Source organism: Sinocyclocheilus grahami, unplaced genomic scaffold, assembly GCF_001515645.1.
Source record: "Sinocyclocheilus grahami isolate Dianchi unplaced genomic scaffold, SAMN03320097.WGS_v1.1 scaffold1648.1, whole genome shotgun sequence".
Taxonomy (NCBI): Eukaryota; Metazoa; Chordata; class Actinopteri; order Cypriniformes; family Cyprinidae; genus Sinocyclocheilus; species Sinocyclocheilus grahami.
The window spans coordinates 383,251-395,787 of record NW_015506827.1 but is presented as its reverse complement, the minus strand read 5'-3'; the positions used below and the strand labels follow the sequence as shown (position 1 = coordinate 395,787).

Below are 12,537 nucleotides of genomic sequence, written 5' to 3'. Positions count from 1 at the left end.
GAAGCAGCTTTACAGTGTTAAACAGAAACAAGGTGTCAGTAACGCAAAGAAAAATTCAATTTTGCTGTGAATCAGCTCTAAGAAGAGGACAATAATAACAGCCAATTTTTCAGTTAAAGTCAGTTCAGTGATTCAGTGATCCCATCATCCTGTTCAGTTCAGTTCTCTTCAAACAGTATCTGTGCAATTGTTAGTGTTGTCAAAAATTAAGCGTCCCCAAATAAGGAAGCCAAAGGAGACAGTGGCAAGGAACCAAACCTCCATCTGTTACAGAAATGGAGAAAAAAATCTACTTTGTAAGTAGTTGTAAATGTTGTAATTTTAAAAATGACTGTGTGGTCATTGACAATGAAGTACAAAACCACAGCAGAGCGGAAAGACTTTGGTGGTTTAAAGAAAATGTCCTATGTGCTTAGTCAGACCATCTGTTAAGATGAGAAAAATAATTGACATCTGTTTGTTCAGAAAGTTTCTTGGTGAAAATACAAATTTGACGACATTCACATAGCGAGAATTTATTGACCTTTGTACCTTAAAAGAGATTACCATAAAAGTTTTTTTTTTTTTTTAACTTCCAAAAGAGGACAATGTTGAATTTCTCTTTCCTGCTTTCTGTCTTTTATGTCTTTCTTCCTTTATGTCTTCCTATCTTTCTTTTTTTATTCTGCTCACAGTGTCAAACACATTCAATGTTTTTCTATTACAGATTGGAAATTTCCCTGGTTTAAAGTTTAAATCAATAAACGTGACCTACCCATGCTCTTATAAATCCAGAAAGTGTATAATGGTGTTTACTGAATATCCACAAACATTTGGGCAATTGTTAATTTTAGGGAAAAAAAATTTAATAGTGTCTCCAGCAGGTTATGAATACAGCTACTAACCATCTCACACTTTCTCTATTATGTCTTTATTTAATATTTACTTACTGAATGCTCATTTGTCAATGAGTAAAACTGCATGTTGTGAGGCAGTTTTCTTTATGCTCCCCTTTTGTAGGCACTTACCTTTTCTACTATATTTAATATATAGCTTTAATACCTGCAGTGAGCATGTATTAAAGTTATATATTGGTATTAAAGCTATATAGTGAGGCCTCGGTGGAGCAATGTTGAGCTTTGTAAAATATCCATATTAAAATCACTTTATGAATAAATTTGATAAATACTTGTCATATAACAGTCAAAATTACACTTTCCTGACACCTACAAAATTAACATAATCCCAGGACAAACACCATCCTGTGCTCACTATAAAATCATGCCTATGATATGTTGCTTCTTGCATGTTTCATGAAAATTGCCAGGTGAAATGTGCCATGCATGCGGTTAAAAGTACAATTTTATCCAAAAGATATGAACATGAATCTGGCAACATTTCATTACAATGGGCATTCTAATTAGAAAATTAAATGTCCAAAAAGGTTAGTGGTGCTAAAAAGCTAATGCCCTATCACATCTGAAATAAAGTTATGACTTTCACAAGGCTCTTACCGGAGCACTCTGCATCTGCTCTGCAGCTGAGCTACCTAGCAAATGTACTCTTTTAGAAAAGCCAGACATATGTATCTGGTTGTGATGCAAAGATCAAATTATATATAAATTCACAAATCATGCATTCATGAGCTAAAAACACAGTACTGTGCAAGGAACCATTAAGTCTTTATTAATCAATAATCTGCTCCTGTAATCATGATTTGTATGAACAGCAATAAAGGTTGTTGGTGTTTTACTGCCTCTCATGTTCATTTTACCTGGAACCTGCTTTGAAGTTTATGTATAGGAATGTTTTTGGAGTTTTGATAATGTAAATAGAGGTACATCAACTGCTCCTGCATGATGTTCCCATATTCCCACACACACCAAAAATATTTCAATTACAAGAAGAATGTTTTAAGTGTCCTTTTATTTGTCCAAAGTAACTACAAATACAGACTCTACATCTGCTGTGGAATTCCCTTTGACTAGTAGGACCAAATGGAATTGCAATTTTTTTTTTAACAAACAGGTTTCCCAAACTACTTGTTTATATAATCCAATGTGTTTGCCTTTCTCCCTCTTTAGACATCTCCATGCAGTCTTTAACATTTTTCCACAAGAGCACACTCGACTGTAAGGCTTTTGACTCCACACACTCTCTTCAGTTGGTCTCCTTCGCTCTCTTGCATGTTTGGGAATGTTGTCGCCCATTTCCAGTGTCAGGATAGGGCTAATTTTAGCAGGGCAGCTGAATGTGAGGGGTCATAATGCTGGATAAATACAGTGGCCAGTCAGACAGGCAGCTGTTGTGGTCTGTGCCAGATCTTTTCTTCTCTCCCCTTCTCTTTCTCTCTCCTTCGCTTCAAGGGTCACTCCATTTTGTCGGTGCTCCTTTCAGCAAGAAAGGTAAGAAATTAATTTTAAAATGCATCTAAATTCTGTCTTAATAGGACATTGATATTAAAAGACTATCACAGTGCTAATGAGTATGAATAAGATAACAGAAATAGGAGAGTATGGCTGTGGGGTGGCTTTATCAGAGCAAAACCCTTCAAATTAAAAGTGGAGGAGGAAGCAAAAGTTATATGTTTCCTTCCTGGTTACTGAACTCAGAACTCCAACAAAACGCCTAACCTGATGAACTGTTATAATTGTTATCATGATGTTGCTGGTATAGTGCTAAATATCGTAGAAAGCTCACTATATATCTAAAGGCTTCTATGTAATTGGCTTTTGGTGCAAGATCTGTTTAATGCTTTAAAGCAATTAAACAATATTAATTTTTCTATAAAATAAATTAGTTACTTAATTAATTAATTTAATTAATTTAAATATATTATTTTTACAATTTGAATCTCACAGCATACCAGTATGTTCACTACCAGTATTGACACCATTAGATCAACCATGGTCGAGATGTTTAATGATTAAATTGGCAAAATTTCAAAGCACTATAAATCTCTAAGTACCATTTTTCTACCTATTGCAGAAATGCAAAATCTTCAGCTGATTTTAATGATGTTCACACAACAGAGCCATTTAGTAAATCATAGCTAAACCATTAATGAATGAAACTAAATGATTAATTTGGAATGATTCAAAACAATCTAATGAATCTGACTAAACTGCACTTGCATGCATCCGTCAGCCCAATGTTACAAATGTCAGTGCAACTGTACTAGGCCTTCTATATGATTGCATTTTTCTCATATTACTACCATTTTTTTTAGATTTTTTTATAACCAGTGGCTCATTATAATCGTTAATTATAAAAATAATATATCATCAGTATCAATGCTTGTGTCTCTGATGGTTCAAGTGTAGAAAAAATCTAATACTTATTGTACTCATTGTACAATAACCCATAGTACTTATTGCACTTATTGTTATCAAACACTTATTGGTTGCAGCCTGCAATGTTCACCAATGGAACAAACAGAACAAAAGAAAACAATATACATAAGTACTTTTTGGATATACTACTCTCGTGCAAGAACAGCATGTTAACACTAGTGCAGCTGGTAGGCACTAGTTTATATATAGTCTGAACTCTTAGGCAGAAGTGTCAAAAAGGGCAAAGGTAGAATCAGTGGATGAAGGGTGTGACAGGAAAAGAGCTTGTCCTACATAACTCACATAAAGGTCAACAATGAGAGTAGCAAGGCTTTACACGTGCAGAACTCTTGAGGAGGACAGAAAGAGGGAGTACTGTAAGTGAAAAGTCATTATGAGGAAATGAAAAGAAAGAAAGATAAAGATGAAGAGCAGGATTTAAGTACTGTCACAGTATGTTTCCCTATACACTAATAAATAAAAGCAGAAGTTCTCAAAAAAAAGGGAGGATCTTAGTTTTCAAGTCATGCATGTCTGACCACTGCAGGCAGTTTTTTGAGATATGGTTCAAAAATAAAAATAAAAAACTTTGTATTTAGATTAAAAGTTCATTAAAACACTTCCTCATCACAACATCCCTTTGAGTCACCATTCATTTTTTAGCAGATATTTTAATCCAAAAAGGAAATTACAGTACTTCCTGCAACAACTAAGAGTGCAATGCTAAAAGTGTAGGTTATGATTTTTTATATATTATATCTTCTAAATCAAATTACACATTCATACACACTTTGCTTGTTTATTTAATTATGGAGGTGGGGGGGGGGGGGTCCTATCGGTAGAAATCGTATTTCAGCGTTCCCTGTGGTAAAAAAAATCATGTTCCCTCCTCGGGGGGTCCCTCTCTGACACTGGGCCCTTGGAATCGTCCTAACACCCCCACCCCCACCCCCACTACCCTTATGGCGCTCCTGACTTTTACTACAAACTACTTTAACTTAAAATTTCCAACTTGTAGAAATTTAAATAAAGACTGAAATAGACAAAGATTAACACTGAAATCGCGAAACCATGGTGTAATTTGTTTGTAGCTTAAATTTAGCTTTTTATTTCGGGCAGTTGTATTTAGGCTTTGTGAAGATCATCAAGATGAACAAAGCATGTAAGAATCATAAACTTTTGTTGGTCACAGTGCTTATTCTTTGCAATCCAAAAGCTAGTCGGATGTTTTTTGTCAAACAAGGGTGATGCAAACATATGGGTTCACCTCCAAAAACATGTCATCCTTGCAGCACTCTTTTGACAGGCTAGTTTTCCTACCCAACATTGACTAAACCAGTGGAGAGAGTTTGGTGCAGAATTAACTGTTTGACCAACCAGTGGCCAACCGATTGGGAAAGTATTCAGGAAACCTGTTTGAAAACAACCATCTTTTTGATGACACTACTGACACTGAAATTAGTACTTCATGTTTCGTTAGTATGTTCCACAGTATTATCTGATAACATCAGTGTATTGCACCCCTCTCACATTAATTTATTTGGCTACCATCTGCTTTGTTCCTGATTTCACTTTCCTCCTTCCAGTAAAGATGCCTCATGCATATCCATTCCTGAGCCCCGATCAGAAGAAAGAGCTGAGCGATATCGCTCAGAGGATTGTCGCACCAGGAAAGGGAATTCTTGCAGCTGATGAGTCCACAGGCACGAACACTGAAATACTTATAGGCTTTCAAAATGCTAGTTCATGCAAATGGAGAATTCTGTCCTTATTCTCTGGCTTTCTTTTTACTGTGTGTCATTTTAGGCAGCGTCGCAAAGCGCTTCCAGAGCATTAACGCCGAGAACACAGAAGAGAACAGAAGGCTGTACCGTCAGCTGCTTTTCACCGCAGACGACTGCATCCTGCCCTGCATCGGCGGAGTCATCCTTTTCCATGAGACGCTCTATCAGAAGACTGACGATGGCAAGCCTTTCTCTCAGCTGATCAAGGAGAGAGGCATGGTGGTCGGAATCAAGGTGGACAAGGGTGTTGTACCTCTGGCTGGCACCAACGGAGAGACGACCACACAGGGTATGGATGACCTTTCTTCATATCCTTTCATTTATGAGTTTTATTCTGTCTTTTCACAAATGTTCACACGTGTCTACCTCAGGTCTGGATGGGCTGTATGAGCGCTGCGCTCAGTATAAAAAAGATGGCGCTGACTTTGCTAAATGGCGCTGCGTGTTGAAGATCACACCCACTACTCCATCTCATCTGGCTATCATTGAGAATGCTAATGTACTCGCCCGCTATGCCAGCATCTGCCAGATGGTGAGCCACTTTACAGCCTGCGACATAACACATAACTCTATGAACACAATTCATAGTTTTCAGTGATGCAACTGGTGCGCAAAACATCCATAACACGCAGCTGTGCAGTCAATTTTCCATCTCTTTCAAGCCATGAATGTTTAGATCATCCTTCTAAAGAAGAAAAACAAAGTTATGTGACCAAACTGCAAGTTTTGGCCACTTGTGATCCATATACATCACCCGCTGCAGTATTTCAATGACAAAAAAAACAGTGGAACAGTTTAAAAAAGTAAACACCTTATTAAAGATGCATGCAGAAGAGCTTTAGAATATAAACGCAACAGGCTAAATTGCATGTTGCATATAATGTTTTTATAGCAAAGTGTATTCTGAATTTGTATACTTGAATTTGCTTAATGTATTAACCCACACTAAGCATTGAATGTTTAAATATGGGAATTAAATATGGGAAATGTGCAATATAGCATGTTGCGTTCATATTCTGGGCCCATCTACTTGTCTGTATATCAATAAGGTGACATACTGAATTTGATCTTTCAATAATTTAGCATATTAGTATGAACTTGGTAAAAATACTTGGTGGACAGCAGAAGAAAACCTGGTTTTGCACTCCAAGTGGGTGTTCCTACAAGGGTATGATGTTATGTGAAAACAACGAATACCAAAATAGTTTTTGTACATTTACTTGTCATTCTCACATACTCATTGTGTGCAAAAAAATGCTTTACAACAAATACAAAATTGAACGTCATCAATATTACCTTGAACTGCAAAAGCTTAAAAACATGCAAAATTACTGACATGACATGACATGAATTATGAAATAATCAATAAACATAAATAAACATTATTTGAATGTTTTTTGCAAATATTTTGTATGGCTATATTTGCTTTTTGTTGCACTTATAATTCTTGTTTGTTTCTCTGCTGTCTGTGACTTAAAGTATTCAAATAGGCAAGGTGTCACAATTAATTTACACTGGTTGCTGTTGTCTCCACCAGCATGGCATCGTGCCCATCGTGGAACCTGAGATCCTGCCTGATGGTGACCACAATCTGAAGAGATGCCAGTATGAGACGGAGAAGGTCCTGGCAGCTGTGTTCAAGGCTCTGTCAGATCACCATGTGTATCTGTAGGGAACCCTTTTGAAACCCAACATGGTGACTGCTGGCCACTCCTGCTCCCACAAGTACTCTCCTCAGGAGATCGCCATGTCCACCGTCACCGCCCTGCGCCGCACCGTTCCGCCGGCCGTTCCCGGTGAGTCGCTCCACCTGTACTGCGTCCCAAGCGGGACAAATCTGTCTCCAAAGGGCACTTCCCAATAAGAACAATCATGGCCTCTATATTGAAGGGTCCTTCCAAGTGGAAGTGCACAGGTTTAGTTGTGGGACAAACAGCGCCTCTGTAGTTGTCTCAGTAAGATACTGCAGAAGTGTGCTTGAAGGAACAGTTTGTAGTCCCATACACCAGGGTAAACACTTTAAAGTAATGAGAGATTAGAGATGAGCCCTTCAGAATGGAATGCAGTGATTATCATCACCTCTAATCCCACAACGCTAGTATTTGGTATATAAATATCTTGGAAAACTGAATTGAATGTGACTAAATATTTTATACTATATACTATATATATATATATATATATATATATATTGGGTGAGTCTGACATTGATTCTCTTAGACAGCAGTACAATATTTGTGGATTGCCATGATTCAATTATGATTTGATTTAGTGGTCTGTGATTTGTGTATTGACATTCTGGTATAAAATGCTGCTTCAATTAGTAACAGCAACTTCAAATAATAATGCACAATGCAGATTGTGTAAAAGCAGCTTTACAGTATTAAACAGGGAAAACATTTTTAAACAGGGGAAAACTAATAATTTATAAACTAATCATTTATAATCCAAATAGCTTCTCATTTATAAATTAGCACATTTTAAACTTCAATACAAAGATCAAAATGCCAACCTCTACCATCTTCTGCTCCCAAAGGCATCACCTTCCTGTCCGGAGGCCAGAGCGAGGAGGAGGCCTCGATTAATCTTAGCACCATTAACCAGTGTCCCCTAAGCAAATCCTGGGCCCTCACCTTCTCTTACGGCCGGGCCCTGCAAGCCTCCGCACTGAAAGCCTGGGGGGGCAAGAAGGAGAACGGCAAGGCCTGCCAGGAGGAGTTTGTCAAGAGAGCCATAGTACGTAAACAACCTCACAAAGACAGTGAAAAGCAGATGAGAGTTTGCCAGTGAACAGTTATGATCTGTGATGCCAGTTCCTCAAGTGATTTTGGGATCATATATGTATATAAGTATGACAGACCACTAATAGCAGCTGTAAAATTTCCCCACCTTCTTTTTGAGCTACACTCCACATAATGTTTTTAATAATCACTGTAGTTAGCTTCCTCTTTCCTCCCATGTTCAAAATACCACTCCACATATGTTTGTAGAGGTCACTTTTTTAGTCATTTTGACGTGTTTTCCCTACTCATTTTTCTTAAAAGGATTTTTTTTTAAGTCTTCAAGAAAGAGTTTTAAGCCATGAACCAAACTAACCTGCTATGGGATGAATCCCGTCATTACAAACTTTCATTTGAAGCAAAAACATAAAGTATTTGAAATCCAGACAAAAAGATGAAGGTACAAGACTGTGAATCTGAGGGAAAGAAGCATTGCATCTCATCAAGCATTGCAAATGACATAAATAATATATATATATATATATATATATATATTACTAATTTAAAGATGTTAATTTTCTATATAAAACAGTATATTTTACATTTATTCCTAAATATATACAGATATACACAAATAAGTCGTTTGAGACTTGATTATGTCACTCGCAGTGCTTCATGGGAGGGGATGGGCAACTAAAGATCTTTTTTGCATGATTTGTTTGTTTTGATTCCTGACTGGTGGTTATTTAGGTAAGGTTAGTTGGTTGGGAAAGGTTGTTTTTCACCAAGAAATTCAATGTTAAACATGAGTATTTTGAAAATAAATTGAAATAATGCAGCTTAAACAAAAGCATATATCATCATATAACAACCTCATAGCTAACAGTAGGTCATTTTTAAAGGTTTTTACATTAGTGTTTAAAATCAGCTCCCTTATGGAGAAAATTAACGGGATTTTGACTTCTGGAACCCAACTGATGCACTCTGTAATTTAGTTTAGTCATACAGTATTTCTGCTTTGTGCTGCGCAACAGTAGATATCTGCAAACATTTTTGAAACCCAGCTTACTGTTCTTGTTTTACTAATCTCATGTGTGTATTTCCTCTACAGAACAACAGCGCAGCAGCCATCGGTAAATACGTCTCCAAAGAAGACACCGGATCAGCGGCGGGAAAGTCTCTGTTTGTGGCCAACCACGCTTATTAAAGAAACACAACTGGCCACACTTCCTCTGTTTCTGTGAGCCACAGCCACTATCGCTCCTCTAGGCATTTTCCCACTGTCATTTAACAATGATGTGAAAGAACATAAGAGTCATTGTAATGGACCAGTCGGATTAAATCATTCAATTCACCCCCGTTTCATGCAGTCAGTCTAATGATCTGTCCTGTTTTGTGTTTACAACCCTTTACAGTATTGCATCTGTTGTTTTCTTTTTCACTAGATATTTTGCGAAAGAATAAAGAAATAATCCACCAAAACACTGATTGATTGCCTTCATGCATGGTCTCTGTTTCATCAATATAACTCTGAAGCAAATGTATTAGTTTTATTACTTTATTAATTATTCAATTACATTATGCACTTGAGATGTTTCAGATCACAGACTTGATAGTTATTATAAAACTGCACAGAAAATGACTAATATACAACTGGAGAAAGCAATCTGTTAGCATCTTAATGATTTTTAATGATTCATCAGTTTTAATTATTTTTACAAAACCTTTATATAAAATGTCACATTTGACTCCAAAAAGTGAAATATTAAATATATTAAATTAAAAATGAAATATTATTTAAAAATATGTACACATCTTTGTAGTATGTGTTCTGCTGCCTTTTAATGTTTGACTTTAAAAATAATCAAAAAAAGACTGTGTTATATAATGAACGTATTTCATTTAAAATATCAAAAGTAAAATGTCACAGCACATTATTGTAATGAGATCTAGAGGCTAAAATGTCATTAAAAAACGTAATGGCCCTAATTGGTCCTTGTTTTCTTATGACTATGGAGTGAAATTTGACCCTAACATTTCTTGACAAGCTTTGTGACACCTGAGCTTTCAGTTCCACATTTTTTGAGGTGGGTATTTACAAGTTGGGAAGTTGTAATTATGACTTCTCATCTCGCACTCTGCCTCTACAAAATTATGAATAAAGAATGTGCATCAGATGTGGTGTTTGTCCATTTTTAGGTGCTGTAAATGTAATCATTACATATTTGATCATAATTATAATTGTACATTAATGTCATATTTTTGTACATGCAACTTTGCTGGTTTTATTATAAATGGAAAAAAATCATGAATTTCAAGAAATTCACCGTCATTACAGATGCTGCATCGATTCTGTCCATGTACATTTTTCTCACTGACAGGTCAGAAACTCTGGGCTTGAAGAAAGTTCAGTGTTTCTCACTCACAATTATGACATTGTGGTGGTGTTCATTTGCATTCAATTTTCACTATATTTCCAATGTAACTTGAACCATCAGAACTTCCCACTTCATAAGTGCAAAAACTGCTCACCAGTAACATCCACTATAGACACTTTTGAAATGTGTATGTTGATTGCAATAAAAAAGTATTTCTCCCCACATAATGATGTAGTTATGTTTCCAGTAGAGGCTGACTGGTCACAGAAAAAAGAACAAGGACTTTTTGGTGATTCACTCATGAGCTTTAATTTTTCAGATGCCTTTTTTTTAGCATTTTGTCACTTTTTCAAGTAGGTCAGAATTTCACTGTGCAGTTTCTCTGTCACAAGTTCCTGTTACCCGTACCCCATTGCAGAGATGTTCACAAGTCTTTAACTTGGAGTCCGAGTCAAGTCTGAAGTCTTTATCGCTGGAGTCTGAGTCAAGTCTTGAGTCTTTGGTCACTAGTCCGAGTCGAGTCTCAAGTCATTTAATGGCTTTCTAAAAAAATCTCATTCAGAATCCTCATGCATTGAAATCTTCCTATTTATGAAGCTGTTTTATCGGTTAAAGACAAAATATATATTCTATGATCTGCTTTGTAAAAAAAGAGAGGTGTTAAGATGTAAGGTTATTGTACATCCAGCCTGTTATTTATAGGCTAATTTTTAATCCATTACCATGTTCAAAATGTTTTTCTGAAATGAAATTATATGATAAGAGTCCGATCTACCATGACACACAAGAAAATATGTGACACAGATATTACAAAACCATACAAATAAAGTATTTATTTATTATATAAGTCAGGGGTATTCAATTAAAGTTCCAAGGCGTGGCCTCTATAATTTCTTCCAAGCAGAGGTCCGAACAACAACAACAAAAAATGTTTTTTGTTTGTTTTACATGTATTGCATTTTTACATTTAGATACATGCGAGGCCATGTGACAGAAAAAAAACACTGTTTCTGTTCAGGGTTTTCCTGCCGAAATCTGTACTATTTTAATATTTTAGCCTAATTAAAAGCATTATCTAAAAACAATGTAGCTACAATAATCAAAACGTTCTTATCTTGAGCAGAAAAGAAAGATAACTAGCAATTTCAAAGTTTAAGTTCTATCCTAGCCATCTAACAACAATTTTCCAAATTATAATTACATGATTCTTTTCAAAGGTTCTTAGCCTACAGATTAATAATGCTAAATGTAGATCAGAAACATCTTGTCACATCTTGTTTGAACAGTCAGAGTCATAAGTTATAGACAGATGAATAGATAATATAAAAAATAACTAATGGCACCATTGTTGTTTTCTGCTGTGTTTTGTTGTTTCTGTTGTTGTTAAAATAACCTCGTCATCCGCAGCTTTAAACTTGGCACCGGCGCGCGTCCGGTGAGAGAGAGAAAGCGTACACGGAGCTGAAAGGGCTTGAATAAAGCACGTTTGGCTTTTGATAAAAATACTACAGGATATAGCACTGAAAGATAATTACCATAAACGAGCCTGAGCACTTGTTATGTGATCCGATCCACTGTTTTGACGCGCTGTTCACTTAAAATGGTAAAGAAAACTTACGAGTATACTTGCAGTATAAAACTACTAAACTAGTAGTTTACTAAGACTATACTTCAAAGGGAAGTCGTGGCCTAATGGTTAGAGAGTTGGACTAGTAACCCAAAGGTTGCAGGTTCGAGTCTCGTACTGGCAGAGAGTACCACAACTGAGGTGCCCTTGAGCAAGTGCTCCCTGGGCGCCGCAGCAAAAAAATGGCTGCCCACTGCTCTGTGTGCGTGCATGCGTGCACTTTGTATGGGTTAAATGCAGAGCACTAATTCCTAATATGGGTCACCATACTTGGCCACATGTCACTTCACACATCACAAAGTGTACTAAAAATACACTACTACAAGTATTTAATTAGAAAACTATCAGTATTCATATAAGTTCACTTTTAGTATAGTTGCAGTACAAGCTAAAAATATTGTTGTAAACTAGTTGTGTACTCAAAGTTTACTACTGTTATAGTTGAGAAAGTGGGCCAATTTAGTCCCAAGGAGTATTGAACTTACAAGTATACTACTAGTACACTGATATTTTTAAACTTGCTAAATAAAGTATACTTAAATATATACTTGAACTTTACTTACGTATACTTAATAAAATAAACTTGAAGTATACTACTTTTTGGTAAGGGGTGTTACGGCTCGCGGTCCGGATGGATGCCGGGGTGCGGATGCGGTCTGCCTGTTGAATATCAGTTATATAAGGATAAAAGACTCGAATTGCTTTTAAAATTTTCAC

General features: G+C 36.3%; 1 pseudogene; it reads left to right on the top strand.

Moving 5' to 3' along the window:
- Nucleotides 1-2,243: 2,243 nt before the first annotated feature.
- LOC107571765 (fructose-bisphosphate aldolase A-like) lies at nt 2,244-9,023 on the top strand (annotated as a pseudogene).
- The last annotated feature ends 3,514 nt before the right edge of the window (nt 9,024-12,537 follow it).